The sequence below is a fragment of the Marmota marmota genome, unplaced genomic scaffold, assembly GCF_001458135.2.
Source record: "Marmota marmota marmota unplaced genomic scaffold, marMar, whole genome shotgun sequence".
NCBI classification, from domain to species: domain Eukaryota; kingdom Metazoa; phylum Chordata; class Mammalia; order Rodentia; family Sciuridae; genus Marmota; species Marmota marmota.
Window position 1 is genome coordinate 423,271 of NW_025999873.1, and position 25,279 is coordinate 448,549.

The 25,279-nt window shown below is 37.4% G+C and overlaps 1 protein-coding gene across 3 annotated transcripts in view; it reads right to left on the reverse strand.

Moving 5' to 3' along the window:
* Positions 1-25,279, reverse strand: part of Pigl (phosphatidylinositol glycan anchor biosynthesis class L) — an 86,687-nt gene that overhangs the window by 32,811 nt on the left and 28,597 nt on the right. The window lies entirely within an intron of this gene.

Genomic DNA, 25,279 nt, shown 5'->3' on the forward strand with positions numbered 1-25,279 from the left:
GGGGGGGTTTTTTTTTTTTTTTTTTTTTTTTTGGTACCAGGGATTGAACCCAGGGGTGCTTAACCACTGAGCTATGTCTCCAGTCCTTTTTTAAATTTTATTTTGAGACAGGGTCTCATTAAGTTGCTTTGGGTCTCTCTAAGAGAAAAAAAAAAAAACCAGCTGAGGCTGTCTTTGAACTCATGATTTTCCTGCCTCAACCTCCAGAGCTGCTGGGATTACAGGCCTATGCCATTGTGCCCAGCCTGTGGGACTGATTCTGAGAGTAGAAACTCATTTCATTTAATGCAAGGGAATGAAATGAACAATGGGGTATGAGAAACTCACAAAAAGGTGGTTCATCAACAATAGACAGGCCTATTCATCTCCTATATTCCCCTCAGGCATGTGTCCCTCTGCCATCTAAAAGAACATACTCTAACAATATGAGATGGAGTAGAGCCAGGCCATAAAAGACCTTCAATATTCTGCTTAAGTGATTGAACACAACAGGGAGATTTTAAAGCTTTGTCAAAATTTAATCTCTGGTTTAGAAAGGCATATATCCTGGGGAAATATGAATGGGAAAAAGTCTCCACATAAGTCCTTACAGGACATGATGAGTGCCTCAATTAAGATGGTGGGAATATGAAGATGAAGATAAATATGAGCAATGATGCAGAATTAGACTCTGTCTATCTAGAGAAGTAAGGGAGGAAGGCTGAGCAAGAGGGCCTGAGGTATCTGCCAGTGGGACTGCAGGGAGGGAGACAGTGCTAGCAGCACAGATGTGAGAAATAAAAATTTCCTAGAAGAAGGCTTTTAAAACTCTACAAAGAAAAAGTCAGCAAGAGGGAAGCCAGCAAAGGAGACTGAGAGGGAACAGTTGGAGATTGCCTGTCTGACTGGCTCTGGGTAATACATCCAGCAGCATGCCAAGAGCTAGGCTGGGTGCTGGTGACCAAGCCATGATGAGCAAAGGGCCTAACAGTTTATAAAAGCAGCTCCCATGAGCAATGTTCTGGTGGGCATCTTAGTTCATAAGTCAGATGAAGGATGTATTCCTACCCTGTAAAAAATTCTAGTGTCTCTGAGGACGGGGAGTATGGAGCTCATGGGGAGTTTAATGGGTGGCCAAGAAAAACTAGTGAGTGGTGCCTGAACTGTGGAGGGTTCCTGAAGTGTTAAGAGTGACTCGAAGCTGTGATTGATCTGTGAGTACGGAGGCAACCCTCATAGACCACGAGGTGAACTCTAAGATAAGGCTTTAAGCTTGGTCAGTGGATTTTGACTGAGCTGAAGTGTATTCTTTCTTGAATCCAATAGCATAAATAATCACAAAGGCTTAGGATGTAGCTCAATGGCAGTGCTTGTCTAGTATGTGTAAGGCCTTGGGTTCAACCTCCAGTACTTAAAAAAAATACTAATAACCATAAACTCCTTAACAATTCAATAAGAGCTCATGATTTTTAAACAAAATATTTTTAGTTGTAGATAGACACATTTTATTTATTTATTTTTATGGGCTGAGGATGGAACCCAGTGCCTCATACATGCTAGGCAAGTGCTCTACCACCAAGCCACAACCCCAGCCCAGAGCTTATGTTTAATCAGTGATTCAAAAATGTTTACAAAATCTTCACATTTGGGGCTGTAGCTGTAGCTCAATGGTAAAGCTCTTGCCTTGCATATGTGAGGCACTGGGTTCGATCCTCAGCACCACATAAAAATAAATAAAGATACTGTGTGTTTCTCTACAACTAAGTAAATATTTAAAAAAAACTTCACATTGTCCAATTGCTTAATATAGATTAACATCTCTTCTATGAACAATGGCATCTTGAATGAGATTTTGCTCCTCAGAAATATCTTTTACTGGTTGCTGGACCCATAATGGGGGTTGAGTCCTATGACCAGTTTGATCAATTTCCCCAGCTTCTTGCAAATGCATTTGCTATGGTTTGGATTTTAACTGTCTCCCCAAGGCCATGAGTTAAAGGCTTAGTTCTCCCTCAGCTTGATGCTATGTGGAGGTGTGAAAGCTTTCAGAGATGGGGCCTAGCCAGACATGGTGGTGCACCCCTGTAATCCAGAGATTAACAGGAGGATCGCAAGTTCAAAGCCAGCCTCAATATTTGAGTGAGGCCCTGTATCAAAAAATAAAAAGGGCTGGGGATATGGCTCAGTGGTTAAATGACCCTGGGTTCAATCCTTGTACTCCATCCCCCTGAAAAAAGAGTTGGGACCTTGTGGGAGGCCCTAGGTTAATAGAGGCATGCCCTCTTGAAGGAGAATGTGGGCCTTGGTCTTCTCTTCTTTCTCTCTTTGGCTTCCCAGGCATGAGGAGAATATCTTGCTTCACTACTTGCTTTCTGCCATGAAGTGTTGCCTCCTCACAGCTTCAAAGGCAATGGGGCCAGGTAGGGATGAACTAAAACCTCCAAAACTATGAGCCAAAATAAACCTTTCCTGCTTATAAGTTGATTATCTTAGGTATTTTGTTATATTAACAGAAAGTTAATATTTGTGCTGCATTTTGCACTGATCCATTCACCAACTTAACAGGCATTCTGCATTCCTTAAGGTTGTTTTTAAAAAGAGTGGTAGTTTGAGAAAGAATGCCTTTTTCCTATTTGATAGTGTTGATTCATTAGCGAGAGAATTTAAGAGTTACAAGGGACTCTGTCAACAACCTAAGTACTGTTGGCCTTAAAGTCAGTCTAAGGCTCTTTTATGAAACCAACACTGACTCAGTATGTTTGGGAGATAAAATAGTTCCCTTTTCAAGGGGTGTAGGTATGGGTATTTAGTCTATGTAGAAATAAATATCTTCCCTAGTAGTATCAGCCATTTGGTGAGGAAACAAACAAAACAAACCCTAGACCAGTTATCATCTCTAATTCAGTATTCTGTTGTGCCATCTCTCTCTTAAAACTTGGGCTTTTCTTTTCTTTCTTTTTTTTTTTTAAACATGTATTTTTAGTTGCTGATGGGCCTTTATTTTACTCACTTATATGCAGTGCTGAGAATTGAACCCAGGGCCTCCTACTTGCTGGGAAGTGCTGTACCACTGAGCCACAACTCCAGTCCAAAACTTGGGCTTTCCTAAAGTTGTAAAGAACAATATGGGTTCTTTCTATCTTCTTCCTGCATTTTCTCTCTGAGACCCTGGCTATGGGGGATAAGGACAAAACTAAGCCTAGAGACCCTAAGGCACTTCCCTGGCACTTGGAACAATGGAGGGACTGTGAGTCAGAAAGGCTGAGGGGAAGCTGAGATGTGTGCCATTTCCCAGGAAGACCCTGTCTGCTGATGGTCAGATAGTATTACAAGATGAATCCTGAAAGAGTGGTGATCTCCATATAAGGAGGCTCACCTCCATGGTGAGTCATAGTCTTGACCTGCTTATTATTAACCCCATTTAAGCAGTGACCCCCATGGATACCTGTTCCTCCCCCTAGGACAATACCAAAATTTCTGAGGAGTATGACCTAAAGGTTTTCATTGATCTAGCTTACTTTGGCTGGTTTACTCTTGCTTCTGTGCTAGACCTAGACCAATATTTCCCCTAGAAAATTCTATCATGGGAACCTTTGTCTTCTTCCTTTTTCAATAAAAATTAGCCAATATTGGCATACAAACCCTTCTAAGACTAATGTTTCTTAGATACAGACAAAGAACTAAGCATTAAACATTGCTGCAGAAAATATTCACATTTACAGGGCTAGAGATTTATAGGGAAAATATACAAGAAAGAATCCAAGTCACTTCAGTAAGGTTTGGTGACTCACCCCTATAATTCCAGTGACTTAGGTGTCTGAGGCAGGTGGATCACAAGTTCAAACACAGCTTGGGTCACTTTGTGAGACCTGTCTCAAAATATAACAAAAAGGGATGAGGATGTAGTTCAGTGGTAAAGTGCCTTGGGTTCAATCCCTAATACATGAATGAATGAATAAAATCCAAGTCATTTCAAAATCTTTTCCAATTGGACTGATTCTGTGTGGCTAATTCTTTGTAATGCTGGCCAGAAGTCAGTTTTACAAATGTTAAATCAAGCTTTTTAACTTTTTAAAAAATTATTTAATTTGTTCTTAATAGATATGTTAAATCTGGCTTTGTAGACAGCAAATTCATATATATATTCTCAGGGACAGGATGGCTTTTTATGTAAATTAACCTCTTGGAAAATTAGGTAGTTGATGTTCTTTCAGAGCAGTTAAAAAATACTTAACGGGCTGGGGTTGTGGCTCAGTGGTAGCGTACTCGTCTAGTACACATGAGGCACTGGATTCAATCCTCAGCACCACATTAAAAAAATGAAATAAAGATTGTGTGTCCACCTACAACTAAAAAATAAATATATAAAAAATACTTAAGACTTTTCTTAGGTAATATATAATGTTTGTAGAACCAGCATTTAAAAGTGTGCAAAAAATAAGCTTTGTAAAAATGAGTTCAAAACGAAGTATGATTCATAGTAATGTTTTCCAGCTGGGATCAACAAATACCTGATAGTCTGTGGCTAAATTCTCAGGGGTCCATGAATTCTTATAGAAATTTCACTTTAGATAATAATAAAAATTCTATGATCAATTTCATTGACAACTTAAAGTGAATACATTCATGTGATTTTAGCACTGCTTTGTGTGTGTGTGTGTGTTGTGTGTGCGTGACATTGGGGATTTAATCAGGGGGCACTCTACCACTGTGCTACATCCCCAGCCCTTTTTTATTTTGAGACAGGGTCTTGCTGAGTAGCCCAGGCTGGCCTCATATGTTCCTGCTTTGGTCTACAGGACTATAGGTGTGCAACACCATGCCTGGCCTTGCATTTTTACATGTGAGGACACAAGAGTATTCTGAAAGTATTTGAGTTTTGTTTTGCTTCTCTTTCTTCCTTCTTTCCTTCCTATGTATCTATCTATCTAGAGTTCAGCTTTGGAGTGTAATTCAGTGGTAGAATGCATACTTAGCATCCTGCAAAGCCTTGGCTTTAATTCCTAGCACCAGTATATACATACATACATACATATATCAACAGTACACCCTAATATAAACTATGTAGCACTCTGGTTGGGGATGTTAATAATAGAAGAGCTGTGTGTTTGTGTGGGGACCAGGGAGCTTGTGGGAAATTTCTGCACTGTCTGCTCAATTTTACTCGGCACCTAAAAAAAGTTTATTAAAAAAATTATTAAAAAAGGACCCAATACTATATATAAGCTAAAAATGAAGAGAAAGATGTTAGAAGAAACAAAAAGATCCATATATCAATTAAATGTTGTGAGTTGAATGCCAGCTTATGTTTTCTAGACAATAAAGGCTAGTCTACATTTATCAACTCTTTTCTTCTCCAGTTTCATTAGGATCCTAAGCCTCTTTCTCTTATGCATAGAGTTAATATGGATCCATGCAGGCACATTAGGTAGAAGCCAATCCTAGAATTACCAGTGTGAAGGCATACTTCAAAATGAGTACCATAATGAATGTGTGGGCATCAAGTTCCAGTCTTTCCCTCAATAACTCCTATGGTTTACCAAGTCTTTGTTCTTGAGCTTCTGCCTTGATTTGCTTGTCCTTTCCTCTACTGAGAATTAAGACAGCCCTGTTGGTCAAGGCATTAGTAGAATCTGGCAAGATCACATGTTAAATTCTAGTGACTTTTGACTAGTTTCCTGTCCTATCTCCAAAGAAGGTTAACCCAGAATCACAATAGGAATACTTGCCTAACTTTGACCCTCTCATTAGCTAAAAACACTTGCTGTAATTGTTACTGACTTGACTGGATCTCCTTGGAAATAGGCACTACTCCAATTCACTCACCTTATCCTAACACTACTAAAATCTCACAACTGACTCATTGGCTTGTGCTGTTGAAGTTCCCACACCTCTGGAATACACATCTGTCTGAGATGTGATGATATGAAGGAAGAGAGGTACAATGGGAATTGAATTTAGGTGTAGCAGGAAGAAATTAATAAAATGTAGAGAAAGTCTCCTTTTGTGAAGAACAGTAAAATAAAACAAATGAGAATTTAAATTAGATAATATTTTGTTCAAGAATAATGCTGAGCCTGAGACTATCCTAAGTGGTCTCACTGGCCTTGTAAACAAAAGATCTTATCATCTGGAAGACAGTCTTTTGATGCTGGTCCTATCTTATGCCTATAGAAAGGCTCTAATACTGATAGAATGGGCATCTAAAACATGTAGCAGGACAGTGCCTGTGATCCCAGCAACTAAATAAGACCTGTCTCAAAATAAAATAAAAGGGCTGGGCATATAGCTCAGAGGCAGAATGCTCCTGGATTCAATCCCAGTACTCCCTGCCACACACAAAAAGTCTGGACCCCCTAACTCAAACCACTTGTTACAATGTTCTCTGAGAAATCTTTATAAAATACAAATCAGATCAAGTCATTTCTTGATTTAACATATTTCTTACATAGCTCCTTACAAATTTTTTTCTCTTTTGCTGGGTTGGGGACTTAATCCAGAATCTTGAGCATGCTAGGCAAACACTTTATCACTCAGCACTCTCCCCATCAATTACTCTCCCCACCAGTACAGAGAGAGAGAGAGAGGGACTGTGTTTGTGGTACTAGGGGATGGAACTCAGGAGCGTTCTACCACTGAGCGGCCTGTCCCCACTTTTTAAAATTTTGACATAAGATCTAAGTTGCCTAGGCTGGACTTGAACTTGCAATCTTCCTGCCTCAGCATCCTAAATTACTGGGATTATAGGTCTGCATCACTGTGCTTGGCTCTTTTTATAGTTTTAATAAAATGTTTAAATTTTGTAACCTTAATCCAACACAAAATCTTTGAGACCTGGTATCCCTCTACCTGTCTCACTTCATCTCCTATATTCCCTCAGGCATGTGTACCTCAGCAATCTGAAAGAATATTCTCTACAAGGAACCAATCTGGCTAATTCCTATTTGTCCATCAAAGCTCAGATTACAGGTAACCTGTTTCTGCTGGCCTTTGGAATAGTGCTGTGTCCTCATATCATGAGTTTGTTGGCTTTAACTAGACTATAAGCTCCCAGAAGGCAAGAATTTACTTGTCATCTTGTACTCCTAGGACCTGGTTTTTGAGATATAATGTAAGCTCAAAAAATGAGTCTTAATGAGGACTAAATGAATGAACAAATGGATTGAAGGAAACTGAAACAAAAGAGCATCTCATGTCTTCTCAGGATCCTGTTTCCTCCTGACTTCCATGCAAACCTGGCTCCATGGGGGCACTGGTGTTTTGTACATAGCCCCAGTTGCAAGTGCAGGATGTGTATTGAACATTGAGAATATAGATTAAAGGAAAGTGCAGAAAATGAGAAAAAGACTTGAGGTAAAACCTTTGGTAGGTAAGGCCCAAAGAGATGAAATAGTGTGGCTGACAATAACTGATACCAAGTGCCTGAAAAAGTAAGGAAAGAGTAGAGGAATTAGAGCTATATTCTGTTCTAGAAGTCAAGAGTAGTTTCCAGAGGTGGGGCAGAGGTCAACATTGACCACAGCTGCTGTGAGGTCAATAAGATTGGAATTGCAAAGTACCCACAGATATGACAACCAGGAAATGACCAGCAACCATGGCAAAGAGAAGCTTTAATAGCAGAGGGCGGAGGAAACATGATAAGTCGGGTTTTACTGCACTGGGAAAATGAGGACGAGAAGACCTGTGTATAGATAAAACTGGATTGTAAAGGAAGAAAGAGAAGTAGGGCGATAATGGGGAGGGTTAAACAGAAGTTTTCATTTTTCTTTCTTTGAAATGTGGTGCTGGAATTGTACTTATTATTTTTTTAAAATTTTATTTTTAGTTGTAGATGGATACAATATCTTTATTTTTATTTATTTATTTTTATGTGATGCTGAGGATCGAACCCAGGGCCTCAACATGTGTGAGGCAAGCACTCTACGACTGAGCTACAACCCCAGCCCAAGTACTTATTATTATTTTTTAAAATATTTTCTTAGTTGACAGTGGACTTTATTTATTTATATGTGGTGCTGAGAATTGAACCCAATGCCTCACACATGCTAGGCAAGCACTCTACCACTGAGCCACTACCCCAGTCCCTATATGCTTATTTTTAATAAAAGTATCTTGAATGAACAGATATGGAAAGAACCTAAAACAATGAAATAAAAACAAATAGAGGCAAATGAAAATTTCCACTAAAGCATGCTCTGGGTGTAAGAAATTATGGAGTAAAGGTCAGGATTATTGATGAAACACCAGTAATGCAGCTATAAATAACAGATGTCTGGGTACAGTCTTGGCAGCCAGTTCTAGGAAACAGATCATTGGTAACTATCCGCTCTGAATTCTGAGAATTTTTTTCACAGGTAAAGCAACACAGTAAGCAGCAATTTAATATTCACAAGTTGTTTCAGGGTAAGGATAAAAGACAGGTGAAGACAAGCAAACTCACAGTAGGAAGTAGAAAAACTGATTTTCAAAAAATGAGATAAAAGGTAATGGTTTTGGGGGTGAGGGTTGTCAATACCAGATGCCAGTTCATATTTGAATTTCATGTAAATCATGACTATTCTGAATAAATATGTCCCATGAAAAAATTGAGACATACTTACTATTAAAAATAAATTATTTATTAGAAATTGAAATTTAATTGGGCATCTTAAAATTTATCTTTAATCCTGTTTAAGGTACCTACCTTTTTGCATGGCAATTATTGTTTGTTGAATCATTAAGTTTTTTGTTGTAAAAAAGCCCTGAAGAGATAATCTAATATACCACTCATATTTTATGAACACAGGATTGATGATCAGAGCACAGATGTGCCTGCCTGCTGTCACACAAGGTGGAGTGAGGCAATATCCTACCCTGCTGCTACAGAAAAGTAATGCTACCACGCCCGGCCCAAGTCTATTTTTAAAAATTTTTTTTTTAATATTTATTTTTTTAGTTTTTGGCAGACACAACATCTTTCTTTGAATGTGGTGCTAAGGATCGAACCCGGGCCGCACGCATGCCAGGCGAACGCGCTACTGCTTGAGCCACAACCCCAGCCCCCAAGTCTATTTTTAAGTGTAGCTTTTTTTTTTTTTTTTAAAGATAGAGAGGAGAGAGCGATAGAGAGAGAATTTTAATATTTATTTTTTAGTTTTCGGCGGACACAACATCTTTGTTTGTATGTGGTGCTGAGGATTGAACCCGGGCCGCACGCATGCCAGGCGAGCTCGCTACTGCTTGAGCCACATCCCCAGCCCCTTAAGTGTAGCTTTTGGAGACACAATGAAATTTTCTGAAATGCCTTATAGTCATATTAATTTAATATTTATTTATTAATTTGTGGTGCTATGTGGGGATGAAACTCAAGAGTCTTGTGTATTCTAGGCTAATCAACTTTTAAAAATACTTTTTAGTTGTAAGTGGATCTTTTAAAATTGTACTATTTATTTATATCCGGTGCTGAGAATTGAACCCAGGGCCTCATACATGCCATACAAGTGTGCTGCCAAGAGCCACAACTCCAGCGCTAGGCTAATTAATTTTTTAAAAATATTTTTATGTGTATTTTTTAGTTGTAGATGAACACACAGTATCTCTATTTATTTTTATGTGGTGCTGAGCATCGAACTCAGTGCCTCATGCATGTGACGCAAGCCCTTTACCACTGAGCTACAGCCTCAGCCCTCTAGGCTAATTAATTTTAATGAACTTCATTTAAAAGAGAAATACAGCCATGCATGGTGGTACATGCCTGTAATCCCAACAGCTTGGGGAGGAAGGAAGATCACAAGTTCAAAGCCAGCCTCAGAAATTTAGCAAGTCTCTAGGCAACTTAGCAAGGCCTACTCTCAAAATAAAAAACAAAAAAGGGTGGGGATGTGGCTCAGTGGTTAAGCACCTCTGAATTCAATCCCTGGCACCAAAAAATAAATAACAAATAGGAATATAGGAACTTGGGGTGTAGCTCAGCTGTAGACATGTGCTCAGCATGCACAAGACGCTGGGATAGATCTCTGGCACCAAAAACTATTTTAAAAATTTTAAAAAAGAAGAATATAAATATATATTCTCTGACTTCTTTGGGAGCTGTTAAGAATTTATTTTTTCTTCTTTCTTCTTATTTTTAGGGTGCTAGGGAATGAACTCAGGGTTTGGTGCATATTATATATGCTCCATTACTAAACTATATCCTCAGCCTGTAGAACTATTGAGGGAAAGGTGCTTTGTTAAACTGAACAATTATTCATAACCTATCCCAGTTACAAAAAGGATGAGAACTAATAATCTGTACAGGAAATAAGTCCAATGGAGAGTTTATGTCTACTTAAGTTTACGTGGGTAACATCTTGCATGCTTGAGGGTAGGAAGCTGATAATAATCTAATGGAAAAAAATGAATAAAACCTTCCCAGGTTCTACTTAATAACATGAAACTATTGTGGGATCACAGAAGATCAGTCCAGGAAACCGCCTGCAAAATAAGAACATAGGCCAAGTACTGAAAACTAGAGTGGGCATTAAATATGTTGTAGCAAAAAGATGGAGAATAATAGTGAGGTTGGCATCTGATTAAAAGTATAAATTAGTGCTGAGGAAAACTCTTGTTAGGACACAGATTTGGCTGTGTAACTTTGTAAAGACTGATGAATGAAATGTAAGATTAAGATAGTCTTGGTTGAATATTTGGAAGATGTAATGACTCATTATTTAAAAAAAAAAAAAAAATCCTTGGCTTACTGTACCAAATAGCTCAGGGGACTGGATGAGCAAACTAAGTGCTTTGGCAATGCTTAGAACATCACTCCTTTCCTTTTTCTTTCTTTCTTTTTTTTTTTTTTTAATTTTATGCAGTGCTGAGAATTGAATTGAACCCAGTGCCTCACACGTGCCAGCCCACTGAGCCACAACTCCAGCCCATTTTTAGGTTATTTTTTTTTTTTTTGGTGGTGGTGGTGCTGGGGATTGAACCCAGGGCCTTGTGCATGCAAGGCAAGCACTCTATCAACTGAGCTATATCCCCAGCCCATCACTCCTTTTCTGTAGAGCCCATTCACCAAACCCCAAACCTGTCTTCTGGCTCCAATCCTCCTGCCCTTCCTGCCTCTTTGGGCCACTAGAAGCTTGAATCCCCTGCACTTTTTTTTGCCTCTGTGCATGTCTCTGGACCTGGTATCTGGAATAGTCCCTGTCCTGACTTCTACTCCTGAAGTATGCCATTGCAGCCCCACCAGGAGGCTGAAGGATTAAAAATGTCTACAATGTCACTGTCCCCTTATCACAATTCTGCTTAACAGACATTTCTTTGAGAAGTGTCTCATTACAGGAGTAATGAGAGACATTTAGATTCTCCTTCACCTAAGCCAAGACTGATGAAAAATGTACCTATGCCTTACATTATGGATGCAAAGCTTTCTTCTGAAAAAAATGTGATTTCCAAAGTTAAAGAAGACATTGAATTAGATGATGAGAAAATGATGACACAAACTAAATTTGCAGTGTAGTTTTGTGAAACTTCATTCTCCTATTAAGCAGGAGGAAGGTGAGACGGGTGAGATGGGAGTGATAGCCAAGGGAGCCTTAGGGAGCCGCTCTGAATGACCATGGCTTCCAGTCCTGAAGCAGAGGCTCTGACCAATCACTACATTTTGTGGTGACTTGGGCATTGTCCCAGCTCAGATAGCAAGGTGGGTCTTCAAGTATAGGTGTCACCCAGGGGGGTTGAGCTACACTCACCTATTCCTTTGTAATCCTACCCCTTGCCTCATTTGAATGGCTTCTTCCCAATAAAAGGGTTCAGCATGCGCTTCTCTCTTTCCATGGACCCCTAAAGTCAGAGGAGCTGTCACCGGACCCAAAGAAAAAGGTATTTCTCTGTCTCTGTGTGATTATTTTGTGTAGCCAAGTTCACCAGGAGTGACCCTGAGTGTTTAGTCATGGAACACAACAGGAGCCCCATCCAAGAAACAAGAATCAAGGACCAAGAACTGTGAGTTACTTTTGTGATTTTGTAAGAAGTGAGTGAGGTCAGAGTTACTTGGGCCTTTAAAAAAACAAAGGTACCTAGGCTCTACTACCATCTTCAATCAAAGGGGATCAAGAATCTGCTTTTTGGGGGTTGGGATTGTGGCTCAACGGTAGAGTGCCTAGCACATGTGAGGCCCTGGATTCGATCCTCAGCACCACATAAAAATAAATAGACAAAATAAAAATATTAAAAAAAAAAAAGAATCTGCTTTTTGACTGGGTGTAGGGGAATATGCCTATAATCCCAGCAGCTCAAGAGGCTGAGGCAGGAGAACTGCAACTTCTAAGCCAGCCTCAGCAATTTAGCAAGGCCCTAAGCTCCTCAGCCTGTAGAACTATTAATGGAAAGATGCTTTGTTAAACTGAACAATTATTCATAACCTATTCCAGTTACAAAATGGAAGAGAACTAATAATCTGTACAGGAAATAAGTCCAATGGAGAGTTTATGTCTACTTAAGTTTACTTATGTCTACTTAGTAAGACCCTGTATCAAAATAAAAAGTAAAAAGGGCTAGGGAGGGCTGGGGTTGTGGCTCAGTGGTTGAGTGCTCGCCTAGCACACGTGAGGCACTGGGTTCAAACCTCAACACCACATAAAAATGAAATAAAGATATTGTATCCACCTACAATTAAAAAAAAAAAGAAACAGAAAAAAAAAAAAAAGGGCTGGGTAGCTGATGACCGCCGCATAGAAGGAGGAGAGCAACAGTGCTGTGGTCCCATCTACCAATGCATGGGGTGGCTTTCTCAGCCAGTTTCCATTTAGTGAAAACAGCCAGAACCTACAAGAGCATCATCCAGTTCCTTCAGGCAAGGTACTGGTAACCTGCAGGGACACTACAAGATTATAAGGTAGAAATTAAAATAATACCTTGAAACCATGCTGCTAGAGAGGAAGACACATGGACAACATGAAGAAACAAGGGAAGAAAGTGCCCAAAACAAACCAAGCTGATAAAATAATAGATTCCATTGACAGCACGGTAGATGAAATGTCAGAGAAGGAGTTCAGGATGTACATAATTAGAATGACCTAGGAAGCAAAGAATGAATTTTTTAAGAGATCAAATACAGGCAACAATTGACCTCTCCAACAAAGAGATACAAGACGAAATACTGGTAGCTAAAGATTACTTCAAGAAATAGAGACTCTGAAAACAAACAAAAAACAAACAAACCAACAACAACAACAACAAAAAAACAAACCAACAAAAACAAACAGACAGAAATCCTTGAAATGAAGGAAACAATAAACTAAATAAAAAGTTCAATAGAAAGCATCAATAACAGACTAGATCCCTTGGAAGACAGAACCTCAGGCAATGAAGACAAAATATATAATCTTGAAAATAAAGTTGACTACACAGTGAAGATGATGAGAAACCATGAACAACAGAACCTCCAAGAATTATGGGACAATATGAAAAGACCAAATCAAAGAATTATCAGGATAGAGAAAGGCACAGAGATAAACAACCAAAAGAATGTATAATCTCTTCAATGAAATAATATCAGAAAATTTCCCAAACATGAAGAATGAATTAGAAAATTAAATACAAGAGGCTTACAGGACACCAAATGTATAAAATTACAACAGAGCCACACCAAGGCACGTCATAATGAAAATGCCTAGCATACAGAATAAGGATAGAATTTTAAAAGCCACAAGAGAAAAGTTTCAGATTACATATGGGGGAAACTAATTCGGACCTCAGCAGATTTCTTAACCTAGACCATCAAGGCCAGGAGATCCTGAAACAACATATACCAACCTCTGAAAGAAAATGGATGCCAACCAAGAATCTTACGTCCATCAAAAGTAAGCTTCAGTCTTGAAGATCAAATAAAAACCTTCTATGATAAACAAAAATTAAAAGAATTTATAATGAGGAGGAAATGAAAAACAATGAAAATCAGCAAAGGGAGGAACTACACTAAAGGAAAATCCAATCAAAGGAGAAACGAAGTCAAGTTAAAAACCAAAAATAAACCAAAATGACCGGAAATACAAACCATGTCTCAATAATAATCCTGAATATTAATGGCTTAAACTTATCAATTAAAAATATAGACTGACTGATTGGATTAAAAAAGATCCAACAATATGCTGCCTTCAAGAGAATCATCTCATAGGAAAACACATACACAGACTGAAGGTGAAAGGATGGGAAAAAATATATTATTCATATGGGCCATGTAAACAAGCAGGGGTTTCCATCCTAATATCAGATAAAGTGAACTTCAAACGAAAGTTAGTCAGAAGAGATAAAGAAGGAAATTTTATACTGCTTAAGGAAACCATACGTAACAATCATAAATATCTATGACCTAAACAACGGAGCATACAAACTATTCTCAATTTCGAGAAGCAAATACATCAGAACACAATAATACTGGGTGACTTTAACATACTCTTTCTCCACTGGATAGATCTTCCAAACAAAAACTAAACAAAGAAACTACAGGACTCAATAATACAATCTGTTAGAATTAACAGACATAGAGATTTCATCCATCGTCAAACAAATATGCCTTCTTCTCAGCAGCACATGGATTCTTTTATAAAAAAGACCATACATTATGTCACAAAGCAACTCTCAGCAAATACAAAAAAATAGAGATACTACCCTGTATTCTATCAGATTATAAATGGAATGAAATTAAAAATCAATGGTAAAAAACAGAAGCTACTGGAGACTAAATAATATGATACTGAATGAGCAATGGATAGCAGAAGACATCAGGGAAGAGATAAAAAAATTCTTAGAGGTAAATGAGAACACTGATACAACAAATCAAAATCTCTGCAACACTATGAAGGCGGTGCTAAGAGGAAAGTTCATTGCACTGGGCTCATTCATTAAAAGAATAAAAAGGAAATATCACAACGGACACTATTGAAATACAGAAGATAATTAGGAAATATTTTGAAAATTTATACTCCAACAAAATACAAAATCTTGATGACACCAACAAATTTCTAGAAACATGATCCACCCAAAAGAATCAGGGAGACATACATAATTTAAACTGATCAATTTCAAGAAAGGAAATAGAAGGCACCATCAAAAGCCTACGAACTAAGAAAAGCCTGGGACCAGATGGATACATAGCTGAGTTCTACAAGACCTTCAAAGAAGAAAGAAAACTTCAGACCAATATCCCTGATGAATATAGATGCAAAAATTATCAATAAAATCTTGGCCAATTACATATAAAAACATTAAAAAGATAGTGCACCATGACAAGTGGGGTTCATCCCAGGGATGCAAGGTTGGTTCAACGTATGGAAATCAATACATGTAATAAATCACATCAGTAGACTTAGACAAAAATTTTGTCTTTATGTATGATCAATAGATGCTGAAAAAGCATTCAATAAAATACAGCATCTCTTCATGTTCAAAACACTAGAAAACTAGGAATAGTAGGATCATATATCAACATTGTAAAAGCTATATATGCCAAGCCCAAAGCCAACATCATTCTAAATGGAGAAAAATTGGAAGCATTCCCTCTAAAATCTGGAACAAGACAGGAATGCCCTCTTTCATCACTTCTATTCAACATAGTCCTTGAAATTCTAGTTAGAGCAATCAGACAGACCGAAGAAATTAAAGGGATATGCACAGGAAAAGAAGAACTCATTTCACTATTTGCCGTGACATGATTTTATATTTAAAGATCTAAAAAATTCTGCCAGAAAACTTCTAGAACTAATAAATGAATTCAGCAAAGTAGCAGGATATAAAATAAATACCCATAAAACAAATGCTTTTCTGTACATAAGTGATGAATCCACTGAAAGAGAAATTAGGGGCTGGGGTTCTCGCTCAGTGGTAGAGTGTTCGCCTGGCACATACCAGGCACTGAGTTCGATCCCCAGCACCACATAAAAATAAATAAAATAAAGGTATTGAGTCTAATAACAACTAAAAAAAATTTTTTAAATCCTCAAAAAATATAAAATACTTGGGAATCAATCTAACAAAAGAGGTGAAAGACCTCTACAATGAAAACTATAGAACACTAAAGAAATTGAAAAAGACTTCAGAAGACTTTAGAAGATGAAAAGATCTCCCATGAACCTAATAGAAGAAACAGTAGACCCAAATCTTCATCATGTCAGATTAGGCCCCTACTTCCTTAACAAGACTCCTAAAGCATAAGAAATAAAATCAAGAATCAATAAATGGGATGGATTCAAACTAAAAAGCTTCTTCTCAGTGAAAGAAACAATCATTGAGGTGAAGAGAGAGCCTACAATATGGGAGCAAATTTTTACCACACATACATCAGACAGAGCACTAAAGAACTCAAAAAACTTAACACACACACACACACACACACACACACAAAAAAAAAAAAACCCAAACAACCCAATCAATTAAGGGGTTAAAGAACTAAACAGACACTTCTCAGAAGAAGATACACAAACGATCAACAAATATATGAAAAGTGTTTAACATCTTTAGTAATTAGAGAAATGCAAATCAAAACTACTCTAAGATTTCATCTCACCTCAGTCAGAATGGTAGTTATCAAGAATACAAACAATAATTGTTAGAGAGGATATGGGGAAAAAGGTACACTCATACATTGCTGGTGAGACTGCAAATTGGTGCAATCACTTTGGAAAGCAGTGTGGAGATTCTTCAGAAAACTTGGAATGGAACCACCATTTGACCCAGTTATCCCATTCCTCAGTTTACATTCAAAGGACTTACAATCAGCATACTATAGTGACACAGCCACACCAATGTTGATGGCAGCTGAATTCACAACAGCTAAACTGTGGAACCAACCTAGATGCCCATCAATAGATGAATGGATAAAGAAACTGTGGTATATATACACAATGGAATATTACTCAGCATTAAAAGAAAATAAAATTATGGCCTTTGGATGGAATTGAAAAATATTATGCTAAGTGAAGTAAGCCAATCCTAAAAAGCTAAAGGTTTTCTCTGATTTGTGGATGCTGATCTATGATGGCGGGGTGGGCATGGGAAGAATGGAGGAACTTTAGATTGGGCAAAGGGAAGGGTTGGGAGGGGTTATGGATTAGGAAAGATGGTGGAATGAGATGGACATCATTACCCTAGGTATATGTATGACTGCATAAATGGTGCATCTCTATATTCTATACAATCAGAAAATTGAAATGTTGCGCTCCATTTGTGTATGATGAATTGAAATGCATTCTGGTGTCATGTACAACTAAGTAGAATAACAACAACAAAAAAGGGCTGGGGATGTGGCTTTATGGATAAGTGCCCCTGGGTTTAATCCCCAGTCATCAAAAAAAAAAAAAAAAAAAAAAAAAAAAAGAGAATAGTGTCTGTGATGCCCTTAAGGGCCTGGGGAGGAATTCCTGGCATCCCAAATCCAAAAAAATCTCCTTTACTTGCTGGGCTTGTTAACTCCACCTGTTTCTACGAAAGTTCCCTTTATTCTTGATTCCATTTAGCTTTTAGTGACTAAAACTCCACTTTGGGCAGACTTGAGTGCCTATATAGTCAGCACAATTACACCTGAGGCTCCAGCCCTAAATTACCTGTCCAAATCACCACATGATCAGAACTTACTTACTTCCTGTCCTTTTGCATCATCCTCAACCCATTTATGAGGATAACCTGATTATCATCCCTACTTTCATTATTCCATACATGTTACTCGTTTTTAAAAAAAAAAACTACTTTCATTATTTATTCAAGGTCATGCAAGAATTTGTTTTTTTTTTTTTTTTTAGCTAGAAATAAAAACTCAAGTTTCCTAACATACCTATTACTCGCAAGGTAATACTGTTCTTTTTATTCCTTAGGGGTATTCTCAAAAATGTTACCTCAGTGTCACTTCTCCTTTCATACAGGGAAGAATAAAGAATGCCACTACTCTGAGCTGGTTGGCTGATTGCTTACAAAGGCCCTTACCTTCTTAGAGAGACTCTAAGAAGCACTATTATAGAAGTTGACCTGAAACATAAAACTGAGCCTATCTGTTCACAGCTTTTCAGTAATATTAGGGTATGTTTGTGATGAGTGGCTTCATTTAAAATAGAGGTTGTGTGGCAAACACAAAATTCTTTGTGGGGGTATTCCAGATGAGGTATTTCAAAGAGAGGCAGTTATCTCAGAGCAGCTGATCTGTCTGAGGTACTGAAACACTATGGGCAGACAAATGAATGAAGAGGGGTTTCCAAAATCAGCATCCACCAGAACATTCCCAATAGCATAAGTCCAGGGTACTGAGGACACCAATTATAACTGAACTGTTTTTACTCTATGTATAACTCCAGGATAAGTAGCAGTGGGGATTATTTATTTCATAATGGTTAATGATTCTTCTAGAAGTCCTTGGAACACTTTTATTAATGCTCCTAATAAATAAATTGTGACACAGATATTCCATAAATAATATAATTTGTATTTGTATGTAAATATATATTTGTAAAGTATAGGGTGAATGGAATACAACACATCAAATAGTTAATAGTGGACCTCTGAGGAGCAAAGTGGATGGCAGAAGAATAAAGGGAGATAATCCTTTTTTAACCTGCTATATTTTTGTACTGTATATTTTAAAAATAATAGTTTTATTTAAATGTAATAATATAATCCATATATCATACAATTTATCCATTTACAGCTTAAAATCATCCCCCCCCTTCGGTATCTTCACAGAGTTGTGCAACCATCAACACAATCAATTCTGGGAACATATCTAGTATTTTAATTAAAACTAGTATTTTAATTACTAGAGGGCTGGGGATTTAGCTCAGTAAAAGTGCTTGCCCAGAAAGTGTGAAGCCCTGGTTTTGATCCCTAGTATCATAACACAAAAACAAAAACAGCCTAAACCAAATCAACCAACAAAAAAAGGGAAAAAAATGATAATGCTCATTAATCATTCCACTACAGAAACTAGCTGGTTAAATTCTGTCTCAGCCTTGAAGAACTAGGTCTATCTAACCATGACAGTCTGACCAAACACATGGAGCAACACACTGTCTTAAATTGCAACACACATGGGCAGCTGCAACTTTTCTTATCCCAAGGGTTCTTGAACATCTCACAAATAACTAAGAATTATTTCTTGGAACTTGATATTCTGGGGAAATTATATGAAAAACTGACCCAATAACCTTTCTTGTGGATATTAATTTGTCTATAATTATTTGTTGCATTGTACAGAAGTACTTGCCTCATATACAAAGTTTTTAGTCGCTACTACAATTTCTGTATAGGCAAGAGTTAAATGGCTATATTAATTTTGGTTAATAAAAAAAGGTCTATGCTGAGTTGTCTTTATATTCCTATCCAGTGTTCTCATGAGAGGGCTCCAGCTTGTTACAATGGACATATTCTAACATGAATATGTCATTAAATGTACAAGAGTTAGCAAAATGGAAAGTTTTTCAAAATATCAGATATGGTGAGCAGAGCACATAAACCTCCATTTTTAAACTGGGCTTGGTGACGCATGCCTGTAATCCCAGTGACTTGGGAGGTTGAGGCAGGGGGATCACCAGTTCAAGGCCAGTATGGGCAATATAGCAAGACCCTGCCTCAAAATAAAAGTTAAAAAGGGCCAGGAGTATAACACAGTGGTAGAGTCACCTGGGTAAAATCCCTAGTACCACAAAATAAACAACAACAAAGGAAAAAACAAGATAAAACTTCCATTTACAGAAGAATAGTCACATCTAAATATGCCCTTTTCTGATCCTGAGGAATAGCTCAGGAGCTTTAGGTAAAATCACCATCTCATCTTATTTTACATGTATAAAAAGAGAAGCCCAGAGAGGGGAAATTATTTGCCTAAGGATGCACAGATGTTTTATGGCAGAACCACAACCACAACTTGCATTTTATGACTCTTGGACAAAAACTCTATCAAACTATCTATATTTTCCACATTTTCTTTTCTTTGATCTCACATTCTTTGCCTCTATTGTTCTTTCAACTGCCAGCAGTAATATGTCTAAAATGGAAATATGGGTTTTAATTAAAATACTAGTACTATTTTCACTTTGTTCTCTTCCCTGAAACTTTGTTGAAAAAAATAAATCAAAATTAAACAGCATCAACTTCAATGAAGCAAAAAGCCCACCATTTCTGAAAACCACAAAACCTGAGACAACTGCTTTAAACTATGAAATCTGCCCAGAAAGAGAAGCTATAAAGCCATCTAGCACATGCTGCACCTTGGATTTACAATAGGATACAGAAATCCCTCAAAACGGAGTCTAACCAACCTCAAAGGCACCCAGTGATCTTTGATTAAGCCACAAGATCTAGAGACAATAAATGGTCCAGGACAAACTTACTTTGGAAGCAATGATGCCATAAGCTATATTTAGGGTTAGGGATGTAACTCAGTGGCAGAGTGCTCACCTAGCTTGCCCAAGGCCCTAGGTTCCAAACCTAGCATTGCAAATGAAACAAAACAAATACCTACCCCCTCACAACAAAAATCCTATTTCTAGTGCCTACATTAAGCTTGTTTGCCCCAGAAGCATAACATGAGGTGAATAGAATACATTAAAAATATAGGTGACTCCAGAATAAAGGAGTTAGTAGTAATGACAGTAAGATGAGTTAGTAGTAATGACAGTAATGATGAGTTAGTAGTAATGACAGTAAGATGAGTTAGTAGTAATGACAGTAATGATGAGTTAGTAGTAATGACAGTAAGATTCAGAAGAAGCTTCAGATGCCTTCAGCTTGATATACGCCCTTCTCTGTCCTTATGCCCTCCTCTGTCCTTCAAAACTATTATTCACTAGGGTAGCTGGCCCTATTCAAACATGAGATACAAGCCCCAAACAACCCACCAACAGAAAATCTATGAATGACAACTTCAAAAATAAAAGAAGGAAGAAAATAAATTAGGAGATGAAAACCTTATATAATCTCAAAATATCTCTAAGAGCCTCAAAGAATTTCTGGTAGCCTGATATCTAAAATAAATAAATAAATAAATTTTTAAAAAGGGAGGAGGGTTTTAAAGAAGAGATTTCAGGGCTTCAAGAAAAGGATTTTGTGTAAAATAAATGGAATTTAGTATATAACAGCTTTGAAAGTAGGAAAGGAAAAAATAAATATGCAACTACTGAAAAAAAAAAAGATATGATGGTGACCTGCAGTTTTACCTCAGTGGAGAGCACTTGCTTAGCATGTATGAGGCACTGGGTTTGATCCTCAGCACCACATACATACATACATACATAATACAGATATGTGTCCATCATATGTGTCCACATACAGGTATGTGTCCCTCTACAACCAAAATAATAATAATAAAAAAATAATGGAAATGTTTGAAGAAATATTTAAATTGAAAAGAGCACTGACATATAGATTAGAGAAGAGATGATAAGTTATGGAAGACAAAGAAGATCTAACATGTTTTTTAATTAATGTTGCTGAAGAAAAGGACAAAGCTAATGGAACAGACAAGATAAACCAGGATATAAGTGTTAAGCAACTTAATTAGACCTTGTCTCCAAATAAAAAATAAAAAGGGCTGGGGATGTGGCTCAGTGGCTAAGCACCTCTGGGTTCAATCCGTGGTACTAAAAAACAAAAACAAAAACGTATGTATGGGCTGGGGATGTGGCTCAAGTGGTAGTGCGCTTGCCTGGCATGCGGGCGGCCCGGGTTCGATCCTCAGCACCACATACAAACAAAGATGTTGTGTCCGCCGAAAACTAAAAAATAAATATTAAAAAAAAAAAAAAAAGTATGTAGCCAGGCACAGTGGCACACACCTGTAATCCCAGCTACTTGGGAGGCTGAGGCAGGAAGACTTCAAATTCGAGGTCAGCCTGGACAACTTAGGGAGACACTGTTTCAAAACAAAAAAATAAAAATGACTGGCATATAGCTCAGTGGTAAAGCGTTCCTGGGTTCAATCCCCAGTTCAAAAAAAAAAAAAAGGGAAAGAAAAATAAAAATCTGACCACCTCGTTACTTTGCTCAATATTTCTTTATTAAAAACAAGCAAACAAATATAAAAGCAGAAAAAGCAATATTTAGTATAATATAAAATAAACCCAACAAACATGTTTTATAATTAATGCACACTCATTATCAAAACTATGGAAAATACAGAAAAGCGTAAAGAAAAAAGTATACTCCTTTTAAAACCTTAATATTATATTATAAACAATTTCCAGGGTTGTTAAATATACACAGAAGATGCTGGATTGTGGTTTCATATTCTGGAGCATGGCTATATAATAAATTGCCTACTGCTAGATATTTAGGTTGCTAGCATCTTCTTGCTATTATATATAGTGCTGCAATGAATGTCACAATACACAAAATCACCTTGAATTCTAATTTTGTGATATTTGCAAAACTTTTCCAAACAACCTCTTTCAACAGACAATGTTAGACACAAATGCTTTCTGGTCCCATTTTACTTCTTTTGCACCGATTACCCTAGTCATGTTATTTGAAGGCCCAAACTTCTCTTTGGTTCCCAGAATAATCTGGCTTTAAAACAATACTATAGCAGCTTTCAGTTTTCACATAATAGCTTCATATCAGCTAGGTCCACTTTTGTCTCCTTCCTGAACATTCTTGTCCTTTGTATCCTTTAGGAGGAATGGAGCCCCTCCCTGCCTTGTTCTTGCCAAGAGGGACTTGAACTGTGCCTTTGATCCTCAACCAGTCTCTTCTTTCAATATTTGGAGAAAAGAACTGTAAGAGGCTTTACTTTCATCACCTAGGTGAGAGGACACTTGGTCAGATCCACTTTGGCAATAAGCATATAGGTTTTTGTTTTCTACTATAGGGGGAGATCTCTTACTGGGTGTCAAGAGGAGAGAGGGTTTAATTACCAACATGATCCCAATAGTCTCAGATTCTTCTTTATGCTTCTCTCTTTCACTATATGATTTACATGAATTTATTGGAAAACACAAGCTCTTCCAGGAATCGCTACCAACTCAGGCTCATTTGTTTTCTAGTAGGTACTGGATTCCATTTTCTTGTGCAGCTAAACTAAGTCTGTAAAAGTCTTTTTTTTTTTCTTTTTTGGTTGTAGATGAGCACAATATCTTTCTTTCTTTCTTTTCATGTGGTGCTGAGGATTGAATCCAGTGCCTCATATTTGGGAGGCAAGTGCTCCCCTACTGAGCCACGATTCCAGCCCAGTCTTGGGCTTTTTAATGTCACACTGATGTTAAGACAAGAACTGGGGGGAAAAAATGAATATTTTTAATGTTGCTGAAACTTAGAAAGCAATGTTGCCCAATCTATTGAATGACAAAATAAATATTTAGAAAAATGCTTCCAAATCGAAACATCTATTTAGAACTTTCCTTAAGGTTAAAAATAACTATCCAAGTTAAAAATTCAGATTTTTTTTTTTAGTTGTAAATGGACACCTTTATTTTACTTATTTTATGTGATGCTGGGGATCGAACCCAGTGTCTCACACATGTGAGGCAAGCGCTCTACCGTTGAGCTACAACTCCAGCCCCTTAGATTTTAATTAAAGAAAGTAAAAACAATTTCCTTTAGGTCTCAGAAATCTGTTTACTAATCTCCATTTCTAGGTAAATAGAGAAGAAACAAGGAAAGGTACTGCAAAGCATAGGCATCACTGGAGTTCTTACAGATTATACATTTCTTCTTTTGTGAATGGCTAAGATCATATCTTCTTTGCCCATTTATTGATTGGGTTATTTGTTTTTTTTTGCTCTTAAGTTTTTTGAGTTCTTTATATGTCCTGGAGACATATCTGAGGTGCAGTAGTAAAGCTTTTCTCCCATTCTGTAGGCTCTCTCTTCACTTTCTTGATTATTTCCTGTGCTGTGAAGAAGCTTTTTAGTTTGATACCATTCCATTTCTTGATTCTTTTTTTTAATATTTATTTTTTGATTGTAGACGGACACAATATCTTTATTTATTTTTATGTGGTGCTGAGGATCGAACCCAGGGCCTCAGACGTGCTAGGTGAACGCTCTACTCCTGTGCCATAACCCTTGCCCCCCATTTCTTGATTCTTGATTTTACTTCTTGCACTTTAGGAGTCTTGTTGAGGAATTCAGTTCCTAAGCCAACATGATGGAGATTTGGATCTACTTTTTCTTCTAGTAGGTGCAGGGTCTCTGGTCTAAGGCTTATGTCCTTGATCCACTTTGAGTTTTGTGCAGAGTGAGAGATAGGGGTCGAATTTCATTTTGTTACATATAAATTTCCAGTTTTCCCAGCACCATTTGTTGAAGAGGCTATATTTTCTCCAGTGTATGTTTATGGAGCTTTTATCTAGTGTGAGATAAGTGTATTTACATAGGTTTGTCTCTGTGTCTTCTATTCTGTACCACTGGTCTTCATGTCTGTCCAAATTTGTATTTCTTTTTTGATCACAAACAGATTTGAGAACTTGTAAATTTTGCCAAACAACAAGTCACTGTCCAAAAGCACTTAATAGGCTGGAGCATGAGTTATAATTGAGGGACTCTCCTTGTTTATTTCCTCATAATCAGGCCTTTCCTGAATTCCCAGCTGTTTCCAGTCTGAGTGCTTGGGAGCAGTGTTTCCAACCCTCTTTTCACTCACCCTCCAGAATGAGGTCCATGCGCAGACCACAGTAGTTATAAAAAAAGCTTCAAAGCACAGTTAAATTTTCAAGGAACTGTGTTCTATGTTTTGAACTTATCAAATCAAATATTATCAAAATGGATACAGAAATATTTCTAATCTGGTATTGATTTGAACAGGCAGAAGAAGCTGAGTGGAGAGGGAGGAATGATGCATTAAATATGTGGGATGATCTTTTTAAAAAAATCTACATAATTTAAAAAGCAAATAGGCTTGCAAAGGACAATTAAAATTGTACAGAAGTGTGTGGAATTAAAATAAGCCTCTCTCTTCTGTGGTCCCAATTGGGTAGTAGGCTGTTATTAAAGAGTCTGTTAGGTATCCTTTTAGAAATTACCAATGATTAAAAAATGTGTTTTTGTTTTGATATACAAATTAAATAATTTCATAGATTCTTCATAATATGTTAAGAAGCACAAAAGTCACAAAAAAGTACTAAGTCTAGGTTGCATTTTCCAACCCCATAAACTTTCCAGGTATCCTGGAAAGGCTCTCGAATCTCCGTTAGGCCTGACTTTTAGCACATGCACAATGGAACGGCAATGTATAAATGTAGCCACAGTGACTATCACACCAATACTGTTTTCATTTCCTACCCTCTAAACTGTGTTTCTCTTTCGTCAACATCTAGACTGGAGACTTGCTCATTCAATGAATTTAATAATAGGTACCTGTT